The sequence below is a fragment of the Melopsittacus undulatus genome, chromosome 7, assembly GCF_012275295.1.
Source record: "Melopsittacus undulatus isolate bMelUnd1 chromosome 7, bMelUnd1.mat.Z, whole genome shotgun sequence".
NCBI classification, from domain to species: Eukaryota; Metazoa; Chordata; class Aves; order Psittaciformes; family Psittaculidae; genus Melopsittacus; species Melopsittacus undulatus.
The window spans coordinates 21,422,417-21,445,093 of NC_047533.1; positions in this window are offsets into that span (position 1 = coordinate 21,422,417).

A 22,677-nucleotide genomic window follows, 5' to 3' on the forward strand; every position below is an offset into this window, starting at 1 on the left:
CCGGGTAATTATAGACCGGTCAGCCTTACCTCCGTCCCTGGAAAGGTGATGGTTTTATGAACATGGTTTTATGAAGGGGAAGTCATGTTTGACCAACCTTATAGCCTTCTATGAGGAAGTGACTAGGTGGAGGGATGATGGTAGAGCGGTAGATGTGTTTTTTCTTGATTTCAGTAAGGCATTTGATACTGTCTCCCACAGCATTCTCATAGATAAGCTAAGAAAGTGTGGGCTTGACGATCAGGTAGTGAGGTGGATCAAGAACTGGTTGAAAGGAAGAAGGCAGAGAGTTGTGGTCAATGGCACGGAATCTAGCTGGAGGTCTGTGACTAGTGGAGTCCCTCAGGGGTTGGTGCTGGGACCAGTGCTGTTTAATATTTTCATCACCAACCTGGATGAGGGAACTGAGTGTACCCTCAGCAGGTTCGCTGATGACACTAAATTGGGAGGAGTGGCTGACACACCAGAAGGCTGTGTTGCCATTCAGCGAGACCTGGACAGGCTGGAGAGTTGGGTGGGGAGAAACTTGATGAAATTCAACAAGGCCAAGTGTAGAGTCTTGCATCTGTGGAAGAACAACCCCATGTACCAGTTCAGGTTGGGGGTTGAGCTGCTGGAAAGTAGTGAAGGGGAAAGGGACCTGGGGGTCCTGGTGGATAGGAAGATGACCATGAGCCAGCAATGTGCCCTTGTGGCCAAGAAGGCAAATGGCATCTATCGTGGTTTAAACCACGTCCCCCAACTCCCAGAGACTTAGGAAGGAAACTCCAAAGAATGTAGCCCCCATGGATTGAGATAAGAACGGTTTAATTGCTAAGGCATAACACAAAATCACTACTGCCATTAGCTACTACAAATAATAATGATAAAGCCAATAACAAGCGAAAAGGATACAACACCCCACCAGCCACTGACCCATAACTCACTCCACCCTGCCTGGCCAAGCACCGCATTCTCCCTCCTCCATTTTTCCTCTAGAGCTCCACCCCTCTAGCTCTCTCTCCCAGTTGCATCCTGGGCATCACGTGCTATGGTATGGAATACCTCATTGGCTAGCCTGGGTCAGGTGTCCTGTCTCTCCTTCCTCCCAGGCTCCCCTCCTCCCCGGCAGAGCATGTGCTCAGAAAAGGCCTTGAACAAAAACACCCTCAAAACCTGCTCACTATCAAGCAACTGTTCCCAGCCCAGAAGTCAAAACACAGCACTGCACCAGCTACAAGAAGGAGAAAAAATGACTGCTACTGCTCAACCTATGACATTATCCACCCCTTATTCCATACCATTCATGTCATGCCCAGATCCCACATTTCCAATACACCATCACTCTTAAGTCCACCCCTCGATCATGAGACATCTCTATGTTGCATCTCTGGACTGATGGCCTGAAGTATCTGGGCCCACCAGGCTCAAAATCATTCACTGTCCCCTTCAGCAGTTCTACAGCTTGCTGCTGGGGACTCCATACAGCTGCCTTCCACTTCCAATGCTTCCAATGCACTGGAGGGGCCCAGTGGACCAGACACTTGCCCATACTGTCCCACATGCCCTGCCACTCATGACTGTCCAGCCTTGGGGACAGTCTCCTGGTGCTCCTATATCCTTGTCTAACCTTAGACAAGACCCAAACCTGACTCTGCTTAACTTTTGCGACTGGGGCTGATGTAGCTGCCCTGCTTGCCAGTTCTCCCACCACGAGCTTCTCTTCTCCTGAGTCCGGATCTTCCTTCTCTGCCTTGCTGGGAAGTGCTGCATGGTCTCCTGCATCCTGCTGGGGCTCGGCGGGTGACTTCTGAGGAATATTCTTGGCCGCTACGGGGGTCGGAATGGCGGCGGGACTCTGTTCCTTCTCTGCCTTGCTGGGAAGTGCTGCGTGGTCTCCTGCATCCTGCTGGGGCTCGGCGGGTGACTTCCGGGGGACACTCTCGGCCATCGCAGGGTTGGGAACGGCCACAGGACTCACCCCCCCCCCCCCCCCCACTGCCTGGTCCCACTGCTCAGCTACCGCCCCCCTCTGCTCTGTTTCCTCCTCCTCCCGCTGCTCTGCCACAGCCATTTTGCTCCCTGTGCTGCTCTCCCTGGCAGCGTCAGCTGCCGGCGGCTCCCGGGGCCGCTCCTTCCTGGCTTCACGCAGACTCACGCAGACGGAAGTGAAGACAAGGGCAACGATGGCGAAGAGCAGCGGGATGGCCTGGTACAAGTCCAAGTCCACAGCCATGTCCATCCCCCCCTGCTGCCGGAGCCCCACCATATTACATGCCTCTGACATAAAGTACAGTGAAACAAAAACTTTAACCCAAGCCCCATGATTGATAAGCACGAACGCAGCTAATCCATACTTAAAGCACCTGGCAATATCCTGAAACTATGAGAACCCGAGAAAAAACTCTTAAGAGCCAATAAATCAGCATTGTGACAAGAGACCATAAATCCGCTCAGATCTGTTCTTATCTCAACCCTCGGGCCCCACGTTGGGCGCCAAAAAATGTTGTGGTTTAAACCAAGTCCCCCAACTCCCGGAGACTTAGGAAGGAAAATCTAAAGAATGTAGCCCCCACGGATTGAGATAAGAACGGTTTAATTGCTAAGGCATAACACAAAATCACTACTGCCATTTACTACTACAAATAATAATGATAAAGCCAATAACAAGCGAAAAGAATACAACACCCCACCAGCCACTGACACATAACTCACTCCACCCTGCCTGGCCAAGCACCGCATTCTCCCTCCTCCATTTTTCCTCTAGAGATCCACCCCTCTAGCTCTCTCTGCCAGTTGCATCCTGGGCATCACGTGCTATGGTATGGAATACCTCATTGGCTAGCCTGGGTCAGGTGTCCTGTCTCTCCTTCCTCCCGGACTCCCCTCTTCCCCGGCAGAGCACATGCTCAGAAAAGGCCTTGAACAAAAACACCCTCAAAACCTGCTTCCTATCAAGAAACTGTTCCCAGCCCAGAAGTCAAAACACAGTACTGCACCAGCTACAAGAAGGAGAAAAAATGACTGCTCCTGCTCAAACCATGACAGCATCCTGGGATGCATTAGAAAGGGTGTGGTTAGTAGGGCAAGTGAGGTTCTCCTCCCCCTCTACTCTGCCTTGGTGAGGCCGCATCTGGAATATTGCATCCAGTTCTGGGCCCCTCAGTTCAAGAAGGACAGGGAATTGCTTGAAAGGGTCCAGTGCAGAGCCACAAAGATGATTAAGAGAGTGGAACACCTCCCTTATGAGGAGAGGCTGAGGGAGCTGGGTCTCTTTAGCTTGGAGAAGAGGAGACTGAGGGGTGACCTCATCAGTGTTTACAAATATGTAAAGGGTGGGTGTCAGGATGATGAAGCTAGGCTTTTTTCAGTGATATCCAGTGATAGGACAAGGGGCAATGGGTGTAAACTGGAGCATAGGAGGTTCCACGTTAACATCAGGAAGAACATCTTTACTGTAAGAGTAAAGAGCACTGGAACAGGTTGCCCAGGGGGGTTGTGGAGTCTCCTACGTTGGAGACATTCAAGGCCCGCCTGGACAAGTTCCTGTGTGATGTACTCTAGGTTACCCTGCTCTTGCCGGGGGTTGGACTAGATGATCTTTTGAGGTCCCTTCCAACCCTCGGGATTCTGTGATTCTGTGATCCCAAACAAGAGGACAGACTTTTCCGGGAGGGGACCCTACCATCCCAGAGGTAGGAGAGCAAACTGAACCAGCCCCAACAGTGGGGTCCAATGAGACAGCAGGCAGAATCTCAGTTCAAATATGATCTGTGTTGCAGAGTCTGGTGTCAGCCAGCAGACCAAGTTCTCTTAGGATGTTCACGCAGAGAGTTCAGTATGTTTAGGAAAGGAAAAGTGAGAGCAGCATTAGGAGTTCTTAGAAAGAGAAACTCCCTTGTGAATCAAAATTATGTCCTTTTTATAACATAGAGATACGAGGTCGTAGGATGTACTACTTTGAGCAGATACTGTTCATTTTGATATATCATCTGTAACAGCCAATAGATGATCACGTTTTCTATTTTTTTCAGAGCAATTTTATTTTTCCAGGCTGTTTTCCACCTTTGCAGACAATAAGTTGCTGTTACAATCCCTTGGTTTTGTGCTTATTGGTGATATCTCAAGATTTATCAAAATTCTAAGTACCCAATTGTACTAAAAGGGATTTTTTCTGGTTCGCAGGCCTAGTTCACAATCTAGTAGTTCCAGTCTGTCAGTCTTTGTTAGTATTTTTCAATAAACATTTTCTTCCGCTGAAGTAATATTCTTCTTCTAACCAGGCCATCCACCTTTATGGCTGCTCACATCAATGATGTACCAAAACATCTAAAATAATAATTGAAGAAATACTTTTTTTTTTTTTTAATTTAGGGAGTGTTGACTTAGGGTTTTGCATAAGCTCTTTGACTATTACAAGAATAAAAATGCAAGTGTGTCATATATCAGTACATGAAAGTTATTTCCAGATAACTTTTTGATTTTAACATGCTCTTTTCGGAAAGAGTAATGATGCTTACTAGGAGAGAAATGTATTGAAAATTATTGGCAATATTCTTGTATCCTCTATTGTATTTGGTTTGACTTTTGTTTTTAAAGGATACTATTTCCTTACTTTTTATTTTGTTTGTATAATTTACATTTTAAAAGCCTGAATACTGATAGCCTGGTGCTTGTGTATTGACATAACACAAATTCATTGAATGTAATGGAAAGACATCTGTTTTCTTTCTTCTTGCATGTTCTCTTTGCTATCAGTGATTTTTCCAGGAGAGAGTGGTTGCAGAGTGTTTTATTTCTTCTGCCCTGTGTGAAAAGGAATTAAACACCGCTGCTGGCTGTCTGCTGTCTTTAAGCCACAAGTACACAATTTGGGCCTTCCTTTCTTTCAGATTCCTTTGTCTGTGATTCATTGTTGTCCCCAGGTGCCACTCCTGACATTGGCTTGCCTGTGGCTATACGTTCCTCATACATACAGTTTGACAAACTATTATCTGTCACAGGTTTCTTCTTCACTAACATTGACTACACTTTGTTTTCTTGGAAAGCTAGAATGCACCTACAGCTTCCTTTAAAATTTATGTGCAGTCTTCAGGAGCATTTTTGTATTTTGTTTAGTTAGGATCAAATTTACAGAAAATCAAAACATTGCTAATATGTACATGGATATAAGGAACATAATTGTTTTTTTGACAGTGGAATTTCAGTATTTTTGGAAGATTTATATGAAGCAGAACCAAGTTATATTATTTGTACCAATATTATTTAGTGCAACTTGACTACGTAGGAGTTTGCAAACATAAGGACTGTTGAGATAATTTAACTTTGTTAAAAGTAAACATTAAGACTATTGACTTACGAACTTGGTTCTTTCTATAAATATATCATCAATAAAGGAGAAAACGAATAAAAAGAAGACTTTCTTAGCTAAGACATCCATATATGGTAGCTGAATTTGTGCTGTTGCGTCTCTCACCTTCTTCTAGTGATATGTTGATTTAATTTATATTCTAGGTTCGTCCAAGTTTTACAAACTTCAGAATTTACCAGTGGGAATATTCCAGTATTACAGCTGCTTAACAGAAGAGAACTTAATAGGCAGGTTCTAGAAAACCATATACTTGAGTTTTGCACAGCTGAAGTGTTAAATATGTCAGGGAATTGTGCATTATATAATTATATAGTAATGAGATAATACCAACAAATAACATCTCTTTAGTAGGATTCCTCACTTTTTTACTACATCAGGAAAAAGCTATAAAATTCAAAAGCATTGGATATTTTTTAATTAAGAAATTTTGTCAAATCTGGCAAGACCTTTTCTGAAATTCTAAGCTGCCTACTCAGTTGTTTTCTATTACAGTAGTAAACTTTCTTGGAGAGAAACAAATATTGTAATGGAAAAAGGATTGCCTTTTCACCTACCAATATATAAGGTTGCATATAAGAGAGTCCTCAACAGTATTTTCTTTTCATTACCAATTGCTAATTAGTCAACTGAAATTTTCTATGTGTATTGCTGTTGTCATGCTTGAGTGCTCTTGAAAAAATCAAGTAGCAAGTATACATGTTTGATGTTTGATAACTAGATTAAATTGTTCTTAGAATAATTGGTCTGGCAACGTATCGTTATTTATTATTTTTGAAGTGTTCGAGGTACTAAGTCTAAATATACCGGATTTTTTGGTAAATTGATTTGAATTAGACTTCAGCTGAAAAGAGCTCTTGCAGAAGCCGTCAAAACTAAGTGCTATTGCACAGGACGCTGTTGTACAAGGGTGAGGAAAACATTGGCCTCAAACAGAATCCTAAACAGTTGATGAAAGGTTTCCTAACTCTGTTTATAGTAATATCAAGCAATAGATTTTCTGCTTGTCTGTCACGCAGATGTCTATGCTCCTTGCCTCTGCTTCCTCCATATGTTCCTTCGTTAAAAATGCAAAGAAAAAGTTACAAAGCATCAAATAGAGTTATCTCTTCTTGTGCTGATTACTACCAGACCTTCCTCTCCTGCTCTCAAGCTTGTATAATCTCTTTTCCTCTGTGTTATTGTTCCTACTGCTTTTCTTTTTCCATTTTATTTTACTTAATGTCATTCTTCTTCCTCTTCATTATCTCTGCCCATGCTGTACACATACATTTATGATCAACATGGTTTTGACTGATGTTGAATCTCTTTATGTGTATCTCCAATGTGCAGTTGTCTTTCTAGTCCATATACATGGACTGTATGTTGTCTGAGCATCATAATCTATACATACTGTATGTATAGAGTGTTTATACATATACTGTATGTATAGGAGTGTAGACTGCTATCAATAATAGAATTGATTATTAATAAAACATATATGTGTAAATAAAAACATAAGCAAGAGCAGGTACTAGTAATCACAATATAGATAATTCAATGAAATAGAAATTAGAAATTGTGAAACTTTGAACCTGATTTAGCACCGCCAGTTTAGAAAATCTTCAGTTGCCTTTATCTTTAGTTGCTTTACCTTGTGAATGGAGGGAATGGTAGAAGTCAGAAAAATATGATTGTAACCTTAAATTTACATACAAAAGAGCATTACCACAGACAGTGAACATCTGTAGAATGAACAAGAAAAAAAAGGAGAAAATATCCCTACAGGTTACTGCCACCTGAATTTCCAGGAGGTATCAATGAATCTGTCAGTTTGTCTTGGGCTCAAGCTTGTGCATCTACGTTATGTTCCATCACGATTTAGCAGGTACTTTTCTTCATAAAACCACTCAAAATACACTGCAGTGTATTTCTCCTGTCATAATGTCTTCACTTTAAATTTTCAAATTGTTTCCAGAACTGCAATATTATTTTTATGTTATATTTTAGTTAGATTTCACTTACACTTTTCCTATCCTATTTCTAATTTTGGGATACTCTGGAGATAACCTTATTGTGACCTTTCAACAACAATAAAGGGGACTCGTAAGAGAGATTGGGACAGACTTTTTAGTAGGGACTGTACCAATAAGACTGGATGGGGTTAATGGTTTTAAAGTAAAACAGTGTAGATTCAGACAATATGTAAGAAAGAAATTTTTTATTATTACGGTTGTGTAACACCTGAAAAGGTTGCCCAGAGAGGCTGTAGGTGCCCTATCCCTGGAGATGCAAAATGTATGCCATACATACTGTTTATTATATGCTTATTGTAACTTTAGGTAACTTTCAGTATCCATTTCAATTAATGTATGAGTAAAATTAAAAACTGTGTTATACATGGTTATGAATAAAGATGATCTGATGCTTATGACACGTACAATGGTACACTTAAAAGACTTACATGAGACTAATAAGAACTTATTTTTTTGCAAAATATTTTTAAATTGTGTTTATTACAATTTTTTTTAGTAGGGCTTTCCATAGTTATAGGTAAGCTGTGCATCTTCTGCATTCATTTCTCATTTGCAAGATCAGGATATCAACCATGCATTGTGTGTTGTGTGTTGGGTTTTTTTGGCAGCTCAAAGTTAATCATTTAAGAGAAGCAAAATAAACTTAAATAAATCCACAAATCTGGAGGTTGCAAACATGCTTTTCTTACTGTAGTAGTAACTAACAGTTAACAGTCTTTGCAAGAATTTATAGAAGATGTGTGTGCTGGAGATAGCTGTGAAACAGTAGCAGCTCAGGGCTTGAACATGTATATGTGGAAATTCATGGTACCTTATGTTTACTCTTCCCTAACTGAGTGATTTTAAGTCTTAGAACTGAATTGAGAATACCAAGTCCATCAGCCTTATCTTCCAGCAGGTAGACTGCTTTTGCCAGTGGTAAAAGAACTGTTTTTGGATCAGACAACTACTAAAAGCTCTTCTTTTATCACCAGCAAGTCATAAAGCTAGCACAATTTGTCTTATTTCTTGTCCACATAAATTCTATGCTAATTATGAATTCCTGAAACACTCAACAGGCATATTACAATTCCATAATAAATAAACTATAGAACATTTATTGTGCTTATAAATAGGAAACAGGATGTGGATGAAAGGATTTTAAATAAATGAAAGGGTCACACATTAATTTTATTAAAGTTATTGAAGGATGATACAATTAGGAACACAAATTTAACACCTACAGGATGGATCCCATAGCCTTAAATTCTATGCGTCAGAAAAATATTAGGAATTCATGTTCATATGGGTACTGAACATTATGTAGCACCTTTCATAACAGCGCTGAAGTTGTACATATGCTATCCTACCTTCCCTGGGGCCACTCTCCCACTCTCCCAGTCCTTCCCCAGGAGCAACCCCACTGCTACTGCTGCTTCCTGACAGCAACTGTCTTTTTATTTGAGATGTTATTTTGATTATCAAACTAGAAGTAACTTTACCAATATCTAGAGAGGCATTTCTCATTTTACAGAAGATAACTAAGGGATGAAATCTATAGACGTTCAAGCTAGACATTATACCTTTTAAAAATCCCAGTGCTTTTTTGCTGGTTTTGTTATAGTGTAAGTCATGGGAACTTCATTCTTTAACACTTAGATGTCTGAAAGTCTTGTGAAAAGGCAGGCGGTAGCTCAAAGTTACTGATTTGAATGTGTAACCTCAGCTGAATCCTGTCGTCTTTTTTGGTCAGGATCAAACTAAATGCTTGTCATACTGTTCTCTGGACTTATAAAATCTATTAAATAACTTTTATCATGTAAGTAGTGTGGAAAGTAAAGTGACAAATACAGTTTAATCAGTCTATTCAAGGATAAATGTGAAAGTTAATAATAAAATACAGAAATTTTATTCTCCTAACTTACACACTTGTCCAGAGAATATAGCCATGATGACTATGAAGAAATTGTGGAAGATACAATAATGTAATGACAAAAATCAACAGTCATTACAAAGTGAATTTTGTGAAATCCAGATGAACACAGGCAAGAATGCTTGTTCTTTTAGCACTTGAATGAGGTAAGAACTTAACCTTTTATTTAATTCCATTCTTATTCTTAAAATGAAATGCTTAATCTTTCATATTTTAGCATGTCTGACAGTAAGTACACAGGTATTTTAAGTATTCTGCCTTCCATGAAGACTGTGCCCAGAGTAGTTCACAAGCAATTCCATGGACCTTTGTAAATAAAATTTTGTGCTTATTTGCCTCCAGTGTTACTGCTCTTTAAGTGTTTTAGCTGTCTTAGTAAGTCTTCAGTAAGTAAGACTTTCAGAGAGAAACCAGAGAGAATACATTTACAAATGCAGCTCTAAAATACAACAGTAAAGAAAATAATGTGATTTTCCTAAAGTGCCTGTACACACTAGACTGTCACCCATCATTCACTTTTCAGAGTCAGGTTCTTCTTCAAACTTGAAAAATTAATTCATATCTAATATGTGAACAAAGTACAAATCAGTGACAACTCAAAGTTTCTGGCCCAGAAATCTTTTTAGATGATTCTTCCTCCTTCATTGCCCAGATTTAGTGCTGTAGCTGACACCACCAAGTACAGTGAATGTACCAAACAACCTCACATAAATTTTTTAAGCAGTACTTTACTTTCAGTTCAACAAACAAAAAAACATATCTTTTGCATTTAGCAGCAAAAAACATTTAAACAAAAATCTCCTTTGTTCTCTTCATATAAGTCCTTCTGTCCTTCTTAGGGCAAAAAGCAATCTATTTCTCAGACCATTGCCCTCAAAAAATCTATCCTTTTTCCTTCTTTCATAACTTGAAGCTCTTTTAATTATGTCAGCTAGGAATCAGATCCTCAAATTGACTTGGTTCCTTAAACAGAAGAGCCATCTGGTCTTCCATATTCTTCGAGCAACCTAATATGTCAAAATAGTATCTTGACAAAATTCTAATTCTTGAGCATCCTTACCTTTGCCTTTGTCTTGGATGAAACTAAGCTGTTTACTGTTCATTAAAATTATTGGAAACAAGGTGATCCAGACAATTAATTGTAAATATTATTTATTAAAACTTTTATTTGTTATTATTATTTATATGTATTGATTATCGATTTTAAAAAATAATAAAAATCTACTGGCTTCCACTACCCAGGTTTTAGTGGTTCCCAAGCAGAAACATTAAAAAATTACAATGTCTCCAGAAATCCAAAACCATATATATAAGTTCTCTGGCATAAAAAGCCCACACAAAAATAAAAGATATTGTAATGATATTAACATTCAATGAAGCAAGCAAAATCTGTGAATTCCATATTAGGAATATAGCCAATAGAAGAGTGGGCTGCTAATGATCTGTCTTGTGGGGTCAAGCATGCTTACACAGAAACACCCACTTAGGTAAAATTTCAGTCAGATGAGAGACACCATAATGACTTTTTGCAGAGTCCTGCTCTAATGCAGAAGTAACTTATCCCATCCTATGACAACATTACTGCTATTCCTAATATAATTTCTTCTTACTCAGAAATGGGAACTCTGATTGCTTTTGGGAGTCTACAAAATATTTTTTCCCTCTGCTTGTCATAGTTTGGAATATCAGCTTTACATTGTCCCTTCTGTTACTGGTTTAAATGAGACCTTTTGTGAAGCTTGCAAGATTTCTTTCTACCATTGCGCCTAATTCAATTCATCCAGTTCAGCTGATTTCCAAATACCCTCTGACAGAAGCTTGAATAGGAACCTTAGATGGAATTCTTAAGTGCTTGAATAAAATTCTTTATTTGTAATACATAGGTTTCTGCAAATTTAAATGTGTCCTAGGAACCAAGTTTATTGTACATCTCAAACCTGAGATTTTTCTGGTTTTTAGTTGTTTTTCATACATTTAAAGAGCAAAACATAGTTACATTTTAACTTAACAGATACTGTAAGAATTACTAAGTCAGGAAAAAGCATCTCCTCAGTTCCCAAGATTCTAATCAGACTCAGCAGTAGTTTGGTTAAAAGTACCTCAGATACCAGTTTGATAGTGAATCCATCATACTCACAAAGCATACAAGGATGTGCCTGGAACTGTTGGAACAACTCTTGGCACAGAGGACTATACGTGACTTTCTTTTATTGGAGTCTACAGCAGAGCATTGGAAAGACAGCTGAGTGATAGCTGGGGTCTGCTGGTAATGGCAGCTCTGGACTCTGTTTCTGAGTGACAGGAAACTAATGACCTTCTCAGCTAAGTGAAGAGTGTGAAGCATTGTTCAAACAGAATTTCTATCCCATATGTCCTTGATTAATAACAAATCTAGCAAGGGCATAAACAATCTGCTAAATACCAGCTGAAGCAATAAAAAACAATAATTGAAACTATGGTAAAGCATTATAATTAATGTAAATGAGGCTGCCCAGACATGGCTTTTTGCCTGTAGTGAGGACAAAGAGCTCAGTCCTTCTAAGCCTCCCCATTTGTGAGCTTATGCATGCATTAGCTTCAGTGATCAAAATAAAAATTAATTATTTTTTTTAAATGTATGAGTCCATTACATGAATGAAGAAGTTGCAATTATTCTTTTGCTAGCATTTAAAAACAGGAAAGTAAATTAAAATTCCAAGATGTAGCTGTTGTTACATTTTTCTAAAAAAAGCTTATAGGAATTAAACTCTTCTATGATTTCCAGTAAGATAGCAATGATTATTGCTCTGTTATTATTTTATTATATGTACTTTAAATATAATTAAAATCAAAAGTTACAAAGCAGAAGAGTTAATAAATACTTCTGAAATGTACAGCTTTGTTGAGCTGAATCTTATAGAGACAGAAAGACAAGCAAATGAAAAATGCAAAGTAGATGTGATATGTTAGAATGACTTATTTTTCAGATCATAATGATAATTAATTAATTTTAAAATATGCTGCCTTTTGGGATCTATTGTTATGTCAAAGGCAAGAAATATTTTTTGAAACCTCTTATATGTCTTTATAGGTCAGAAGTCAAATTTTTTTAATGAAATGGTATACTAAGTAACTGTGTAATCTACATCATAGATTAAGTAAAAAGGGGTCAGTCATAAAACACATTTAAAGAAAATAAAGAAGACACATCCTGTCCTAATCAAATTATAAATTCATAGACTGATGTACTAGCCAAGGCTGGAGAAACAAAGCACTAGAGCTTTTCAAGCAACAGATGGCACCCTGTCCTGGGTTTAGCAGTAGCGGTCAATTTTTCTCCTTCTTAGTAGCTGGTACAGCACTGTGTTTTGACTTTCAGCCTGAGAACAGAGCTGGTAACACCGATGTTTTTTAGTTGTTGCTAAGTAATGTTTACTTTGACCATGGACTTTGTGAGTCTCATGCTCTGCAAGGAAGGAGGGGAGGCCAGGAGGAAGCAGAGACAGGACACCTGACCCAAGCTAGCCAAAGAGGTATCCCATATCACAGCATGTCATGCCCGGGGGAGGTAACTGGGAGTCTCTCGGAAAGGCTCCCTCTCTTCTGGGTTGGACTCGTTTCAGCAGCTGGTATTGTATTCTCTTTGCTTGTTATTTCTTTTATCATTATTATTATTGGTGGTAGTGATTTGTGTTATACCTTAATTACTGGACTGTTCTTAACCTGTGGGATTTACATTATTTCGATTCTCCTCTCCATCTGTCCAGGAGGGGTGAGGGGAAGGAAAGAAAGAGGTGGGAGGTGAGAGAGAGACTGGTTGGGTTTTAAACCACGACACACCCAGAGGGACTAAAGGACTGAGGAAAAGAAGCTATCCTTGATGAGCTAAATGGGCTTTACTTGATCCTGGAATTTTCCTCTGTGTTTTTTTTTGGGGGAAAAAAGAAGAAAAAATAAAAAAAGAGAAATTCAGTCTTAAAAATTTTCTTCCCTTATCTATGATTCAGAGAATATATTATGCATAAGTGTTAACAAAGTTATAATAAAATTCCTTTACCCACTCAAGAATCTTAAGAATTCCCTGCAGTCTAGCTCATTTTGTAGCACATTCTTTATACAATGCACACATATGCATATAAATATTAAAATAATACTGTCTGAAGCAAATACTTTTAATACATCAAAGCAGAATTAGAGGGTAACATTTTTACTTTAATAAATGTGCAATATTATCTTTATTACATTCATAATTGAATGATGTGCAAGTGCATGATATAAAATTATTCTATATCTAATAAACACCATCAGTGAGCAATGGATGTTTACAATTGTATATTGAGCTCTATAAATGGCTCTCTAGATATACATGTAGTATAACTGCTGTACATGCAAAAGGTAACTGTGCTTCTGAGGGTCCCTTGCATGAGAAAATACAATTAATTTACATAAAGAATTATATAATTTTTTCAGAGCAGCCAAACCAAAGCATTCTTAAGGAATCATATGGTGCAAATGATCATGTTTGCTATCTAAATGCAGTATGTGAAATCTGGTTACCTATATATCCTTTAGGCAGGAACATAGGTGAGAATTTTGAAAAGATCAAAGTCTTTCCTGAAGAAGGCTGATATCCCAATTTCCAACAGGGGAAGAAAAGATAGGGATGGCAATGAAAATGTTCATGCCCCAGTTACCGTGATTTGTGGCTGATGATTTCTGAAACATGCAAACAGTCAGAGATATGTTATGCTGTTCCAAGGACCCCATACATTTAAACTTCTGCTTACATTTATTCTGATTACAAATTTTGTTTTACAGTAACAGAATTTAAACAAACTTAGTGTGTGAGAATCACATAACATATTAATCATTGGGTGCAAGAAATGATACTATATTTAATGATGTTAACTTTCCACTTTCAGTGCACATTCCTTTTCATACTACTCTTCATTTCTTTATTTCTCTCTCTTCCCTCCAAGGACTTAGTTTCCAAGCATGTGAATATTCTTTCTGCCTTCGTTTCACTGCTTGTTTAGATTCCATACTGTGCACTTGGGTCTTATTGTAGGAAGCCACCATTTTACGACAAAGTCAATGGAAATTAAATTGGAGCGTAAAATTAAGCTCACGCTAGAATGCAGTCAGAATAGGCACAGAAACTCAGATGTTTTCTCAAATGAGAGCCATGAAGGCTGTGTGGTTTCTTTTAATTCTTCCTGCTTCACTTCCAGCTTTTCATGTAAGGAGGTAAGTCACAGCACCTAGATGCTGGTTTAATAATATTGCTGATTGGCAGGTAATATTTCTGTTTTGCAATAAAGTTTCAACTTTCAAATTTCTGTTAATTTTGTTCACATAATTTTCTTGGAATAGAATTCCACCAAATTGCCCACGAGTCATTTGTTGTACACAATGCTGTACACTTACTCGATGATACTGTTTGAAAAATGACATACTTTTTACAAAAGCATATTACTCTGAACCTATTAGTGTTAAGTCTGTCTTTTAAAGCAATCCAAGATCAGGAATTTCTTTTGGCATGTGTATTCTGGTGAATCAGAATATTAGTTTATAACCATGTGGTTAACTCCTGTTGCATATAATTGAGTAGATTTTTTCTCATTAAAAATCTTTTTAAAAAGAAATGTATAGCTGTATACAAACTTCAAAATAATCATTAGTGATTTAGCTATTAAAATACCTACTGAATAATTAAAACAGATGTCCTTTTACAGCAGAACTGGCTGAATGACTACATTGTGTTTTAGAATGAGGTATCCCTGAATCTTAATTTACAGACTTATCCGAAAAAGCTGCATCCTCCAGGTACATAGATAAATTCCCTTTGGTTTTGTTTTTCCACAATAGTAGGGTGTGGATTTTTTTCTATTATATATCATGCTTAGAAAGGATAATCAATTTTGTGTTTGTCTGTAGTAAAATCTTTGCCAGAGGTAATCATTTGTACTATAGTTCAGACTAAAGTCTCTCAGAAGTTGCAGAAAAATGATTCAGTGGTTTTATTTCTTTTCTCTTTGTGTCTTCACATTCTTTATCTTTGAAGTATAGGTATTAAGTACTTATGAAAGGCTTCCCTAGCAGTTATCTTCCATAAACAACTTAACAACTGTAACATCAAAGAGACTCACAAATACATGAAGCTGAACCTGAAACATTTAAGGCCTAATACAAGTATTGCATAATTGGTAATCTGAGAAAAATAATGTTCTCTTATGGACAGAAATGTGAGTCAGAAAGAGGAGACATCAGATCCTGACACTTTTAATACTTCCTAATGTGATTCTGACTGAGCTACTTGATGTCTTGATGCCCAAACTTCTCATCAGAAAAATGGGAGTAATTTTATTCCTCCTACCAGCCTGTCTCTTTAGATTATCAGATCTTCAGTACAAAGGCTTCTTATTGTTATGTATGGTGCTTGGAAATTAAGGTCTTAATTCAGTTTTGGCAAAAAGACTCTACTGTTATACAAGTTATAATATAAAATCTCAGGAAAATATTTTCAGGGAAAAAATCCGAGTATTAATATATTCAGTTGTTTGTTGGGTTTGTTTTTTTTCTGGGGGAAAAAAAAAAAAAAGTCCTACTTCATTCAAAAAAATCTTCCTGCATCAAAATGATTTTCAGTTCCCACATTTTCTAACATTATAACGTTTTCTGAACTTTTCAGAAATGTTAAATTAAGACTGTTAAACATTGCTATGTGTGTTCATTGCATCTCCTGCAGCAGCTATGTGGGTTTTTTACCCCTAAACATACCATGTGTATATACCACATATATGCATGTATACATGTGTATATGTATATATATTCTTATAGCTTCTGTTACTTATGTTTCCTACATGCAACTGAATGTATCTTTGTCTGCCGATCCTCTGACCCTGTTGCTCGCAGACTTACATAAATTTCCTGGCTAGGCCATGTCTTCAAAAATACATGCAAGACTGCTCTTGGTTACAATACATTAGTACATGTATTTGAGTTGGAAACAAACTTATACTATCTATTCCTCTTCAGGAACCTGCTTAGTAAGGTTCCATGGGATAGAGCCCTAGAGGGCAGGGGGGCCCAGGATTCTTGGTTGATATTCAAGGATTACCTGCTACAAGCTCAGGAGTGCTGCACCCGAACTAGAAGAAAGTGCAACAAGAGGGCCAGGAGACCTTCTTGGATGGATAAGCAGCTGCTGAGAAAAATTCAAAGGAAAAAAGAGGCTTATAAAAGGTGGAAGCAAGAACAGGCAGCCTGGGAAGAACACAGGGATATTGTCCAGAAGCTAAGAAACAGGTTAGGAAAGCTAAGGCCCAGTTAGAATTAAACTTCGCTAGGGATGTTAAGCATAATAAGAAGGGATTCTGTAGGTACATAGCAAATAAAAGATAGACTAGGGACAAAGTAGGACCCCTCTGGAAGCTATTGGGAGAACTAGCTACACAGGATTTGGAGAAGGCTGAGGTTCTGAACGACTTCTTTGTCTCAGTCTTCACTGGCAAAGGCTCTGACTACACCACCCAAAACATGGAAACCAGACACAGGGACTGTGAGAATAAAGACCTTGGGTCCACTGTAGGAGAGGATCTGGTTTGAGATCATCTTAAGAACCTGAATGTACACAAGTCTATGGGACCTGAGATCTTCTGCTTTCATTTACCACATAGTTGTTTTGATGAAGTACCAGCTCATACGGCTGGGGGAAGAGAAGTACTGAGGTTAAATCAGTAGAGCAAAGGTAGTTCTTCCTCTAACAATCAGCAATAATTGTATTTCTTTTTTAATATGTTTGATGAAAAATGGCCTTGCCTTATTAACCAGTGTTGTAAAGCCTAGTAAATGTCAGGAGGGTCAATAAATGACATAGTTTCTGAAATCAATTAAATAAAGATCTCATTATTTTCTTTCTCACATGACTTCTTCTTCCTTAACAGTCTTTTTTTGGATCATTTTTTTGACCTTTTAAATATTGTTACAGATGGTTCTCATCCCAAGATCATGCATGAGAGTAAGAATGAAGACCTAGGCCCACTGTACGAGGGGATCTGGTTCAAGACCAGCTTAAGAACCTGACTGTACACAAGTCCATGGGACCTAATGAAATCCATCATGGGTCTTGAAGGAGCTGGCAAATGAAGTTGCAAGGCCACTGGCCATCATATCTGAAAAATCATGGCAGTCAGGTGAAGTTCCCGACGACTGGAAAAAGGGAAATATAACCCCAATTTTCAAGAAGGGGAAAATGGATGACCTGGGGAATTACAGAACAGTCAGTCTCACCTCTGTGCCTGGCAAAATCATGGAGCAGATTCTCCTGGAAGGCATGCTAAGGCACATGAAAAACAACAAAGTGCTTGGTGACAGCCAGCATGGCTTCATTAAGGGGAAATCCTTCCTGTCCAATTTGACAGCCTTCTATGATGGGGTTACGGAACTGATGGACAGGGATAAAGCAGTTGACATAATCTACCTGGACTTGTGCAAAGTCTTCGACACTGTCCCACATGACATCATTTTCTCTAAATTAGAGAAACATCAATTTGGTAGGTGGACCACTCGGTGGATAAAGATCTGGCTGGATGGCCGCATGAAAAGATTTGTGGTCAACAGCTCAATGTCCTGCTGGAAAACAGTACTGAGTGGTGTCCCTCGTGGATCGGTGTTGGGACCGGTCTTGTTTAACATCTTTGTCAGTGACATGGACAATGGGATTGAGTGTGCCCTCAGCAACTTTGCCGATGACAACATCAGGAAGAACTTTACTGTGAGAGTGACAGAGCACTGGAACAGGTTGCCCAGGGGGGTTGTGGAGTCTCCTATGTTGGAGATATTCAAGGCCCGCCTGGACAAGTTCCTGTGTGATGTATTCTAGGTTACCCTGCTCTTGCTGGGGGTTGGACTAGATGATCTTCCGAGGTCCCTTCCAACCCTTGGGATTCTGTGATTCTGTGACAGCAAGCTCTGTGGTTCGGTTGATATGCTGGAAGGAATTGATGCCATTCAGAGGGATGCCATCCTCACGCTTGTGAGGTGGGCTGATACCAACCTCATGAATTTTAACCATGACAAGTGCAAGGTCCTGTATCTGTGACAGAGCACTCCCAGGTACAGCTACACGCTGGGCAAAGAAGAAATTCAGAGCAGCCCTGTGGAGAAGCACTTGGGGGTGTTGGTCGATGAGAAAATGAACATGAGCTGGCAGTGTGTGCTTGCAGCCCAGAAAGCCAACCGTATCCTGGGCTGTATCAAAAAGAGCGTGACCAGTGATTCAGAGAAAACTCCAGGAACAAACTTGCCAGCAAAGTTTTCAAGCTGACAAGCAGGTATTCTTTATTGCGGTGCTGGGAGACACGGGGGATAACTCCTCCTAACGTGTGTCTCTCTATTGCTACACAAGCCATCCTTATATAGTCCCTGGGCATACATACATATTAATGAGGCTACGTATGGATTACATCTCCTTGCATGCATACAGAATTGTGGTGGTGGTCTCTGAGGGTCGTTTACTTCTTCCAACAATCTTCATCACTTCTGGCAGCCTTTGAAGCATGCGCAGTAGATGCTTGCACCATTTTAATTGGTTCGTTAGCACCGGAGACATAATAACCTTCCTATCCTCCTACTTATCAGTTAGTTTACCCGTAGCCTATTCTGGACACCTGCTATTCCCAGATACTCCTTATCCCTGCGTCCTGTTTTTCTAGACTGTTTTTCTTAAGACTACATCAACTATAACAATTTATCTTGTGCCAGTATGTTCTCTATCTGTACTCTATTTTTTTTTCTATGTATTATGCACCTCAGTAATTTTCCACTGCTACTGTTACACAGCCATTGAATTTAATATTGCTTTAAACTAATTCTAAAGGTTTATATATTCCATTTTGTGATTTTGTGTTCCCCTTGTTTCACCAGCAGGTTAAAGGAGGTGATGCTGCCCCTCTATTCTGCTCTCGTGAGACCTCACTTGGAGTATTGTGTACAGTTCTGGTGTCCTCAACATAAAAGGGACATAGAACTGTTGGAAAAAGTCCAGAGGAGGGCCACAAGGATGATCAGGGGACTGGAGCACCTCCCATATGAAGACGGGCTGAGAAAGTTGGGTCTGTTCAGCCTGGAGAAGAGAAGGCTCTTATCTCAACCCGTGGGAGCTACATTCTTTGGATTCTCCTTCCTAACTCTCTGGGAGTTGGGGGAGCAAGGGCGGGGGGAGTCAGTGCACGAGCTGTGTGGCTTGGTTTAAGGTAATCTGATGCTGAGTTTAAGTCTTCTGTATTTACTCCTTCTGCAATGTGAAGAAAGATAGTTTTGCTATACATTGTTTCTTTAAGCATGTGGATGGCTAGGGAAATCACAAAGATATTTATTTTTAGATATGATTACCATTTTTTACTTAATTTGGCTTGGCATTTCTGAGTATTTCTCACATCATATCATTATAGAGCTTGGGTATGTTTATTGTTAGATGTATGTTGTGTTGTATTGATTTGACCTGTTTTTTAATCATGATTTGTACATAACTCTTTTGAGGTAACATTTGTACAGTTATTCATAACTTTTGTGACTCTTCTTTAATACTAGGTTGTTAATAATATGTGCATTATATAATGCTATGATTAAAACACAAATCTTCAATGTTGTCTGGGTGTCTTTCACATTAATGGAAAGGATTACATTCTTAACAGATGAATATGTGGACCATACTTAGAAAATAGAAGCTTGAACAGTAACTGTCAAATTCTGGGAAGCAGAAATTAAGTTCTTAGAGACAGGGTTTTTTTGAGCACTGGGATTTTTTTATACTCTCATGGGATCAAATGAACTTGTCACTTGTATGTAACATCTTCACATCTGCTTAAGAAGAAAAGAAGTTATTATGAAACAGCTGTTGCAATGTATGAGTTGCTCTGTACTTGTAGAGTATTAAATGTGTCAAATAGACTAATTTCTGAATATCTGGTGAGTGAAAAGTACTTTGAACAGTCAACAAAACTGACATGTACTTCAGATGTAAAGCAGAATCTTGTAACTTTGGCATATTCTTTGATTCTCTTAGGAAAGATGCCCTGTATAATGGTCTCTGTTGCAGAGGAAACCATGTTTGTGCCAACAGGCAATGGTTGGAGTATCCACTACCAATGTTTTTAGCAGTTACAAAACCAAGGCAGAGTAACTGCAAAAAATAAAGATTGCTTTCATTGTGACCATGCAGCATTTCAGCGTTTTGCATTTTGTACATTCAGTAAATAGCATTGTGACATACAAAACAATAAAGGAAACCCATTGTTTCAATGGCCAAATGATTGAGGGATGTAGAGAAATCTTTATATCCAATAAAACTTAAAAGTGTATAAATATAGCTCAGAAGCATAGGAATGGCCTTTGTGGATACTTCTACACTGACAATTTCATGAAGGCCAGCAGTACCCTTTTAAATGGAATCTCCCAGTAGTCCTCACATACTGTGCTTAGCTTTGCGCTGTGGAGCATTTTCAGTGTGCATAAATTGGATCTATTTCAGATGAAGGTAAACTACAATATTCGCTTCAAGAACAGAACTAATGCATTCTTGGTTTAAACATGCATTGTGCCCATTGGACCCAAATAGAGATAATCCAAAATAAGAAGCTCCTGGTATATGTGGATTTCAGATCTTTAGCCCCAACTTTTTTAATCTTTAGACCCATTCACATTTATGTACGCTACTTGCTAATGTACGTGTAGCCATCTACTCCATCTGGCTTCGAGGTACCTTGTCTCCTAATAGCTCATATCAGTTGTCTAGGGTCAGAAAAGCATTTAATAATGCAAAGTTAGTGAGTCAAAGGAAGCCTCTGTATTTCATGGCACCTGTTGAATTTCTGTCGTGGTTTAAACCAAGCCGCCCAGAGCTCGTGCTCTCACTCACCCACCTTGCTCCCCCAACTCCCAGAGAGTTAGGAAGGAGAATCCAAAGAATGTAGCTCCCACGGGTTGAGATAAGAACAGTTTAATAACTAAGATATAACACATATCACTGCTGCTACTACTACTAAATAATAATAATAAAGGAAATAACAAGTGAAGAGAATACAACACCTCACCAGCCGCCAACCCATAACTTACCCCACCCTGCCCGACTGAGCACTGACTGATACCTCCTCCACCCCTGTCGTGGTTTAAACCAATCCGCACAGCTCGTTCACTCACTCTCCCCCCCCCTTGCTCCCCCAACTCCCGGAGAGTTAGGAAGGAGAATACAAAGAATGTGGCCCCCACGGATTGAGACAAGAACAATTTAATAGCTAAGATATAACATAAATCACTACTGCCATTACTACTACAAATAATAATGATAAAGCAAACATCAAGTGAAGAGAATACAACACCGCACCAGCCACTGACACATAACTCACTCCACCGAGCACCACGTGCTACCTCCTCCATTTCCCCCCAGAGCTCCACCCCTTCCCGCTCTCTCCCAGTTGCTTCCTGGGCATCACGTGCTATGGTATGGAATACCTCATTGGCTAGCCTGGGTCAGGTGTCCTGTCTCTCCTTCCTCCCAGGCTCCCCTCCTCCCCGGCAGAGCACGTGTTCAGAAAAGGCCCTGAACAAAAACACGCGAGCAGTACCTCAACATATGCTCGCTATCAAGCAACAGTTCCCAGCCCAGAAGTCAAAACACAGCACTGCACCAGCTACAAGAAGGAGAAAAATGACTGCTACAGCTGAACCCATGACAAATCCCCCGAGCCTAGCCCTTTTGGATCACTCTCCATAACATCCTGGGCATGATGTACTGTGGTATGGAATACCTCTTTGGCTAGCCTGGGTCAGGTGTCCTGTCTCTGCTTCCTCCCAGCCTCCCCTCCTCCCTGGCAGAGCATGAGGCTCAGAAAGTCCTTGGCCAGGGTAAACATTTGAGCAGTAACAACAAACATAGGTACTATGAGCACCGTTCCAGCCCAAAAGTCAAAACACAGCACTGCACCAGCTGCCAAGAAGGAATAAAAATGGCTGCTACTGCTGAACCCAGGACAATTTCCTTTTTTATTAACATGATGGCATAAACCACCTCGATTAATAAGAGTTGCAGTTTATATGACTATGGTGTTCATTAAAATAAACTGGGTAGTCAGTAGTACTTTTTGGAGATTTTGTTGTTTGAAAATGTCTTAAGATTGCAGTTTTTTATAGGACATAACATGACTACTTAACCTCAAAAAGGCTAGGCATTATTGTGTTACTGACTCAAGCTTTGACACTAGTATTATACAATACTATATAGTTGTCGTGGTTTAAATGAAGTCCCCCTACTCCCGGAGAGTTAGGAAGGAGAATCCAAAGAATGTAGCCCCCACGGATTGAGATAAGAACGGTTTAATAGCTAAGGCATAACACAAAACCCCTACTGCCATTTACTACTACAA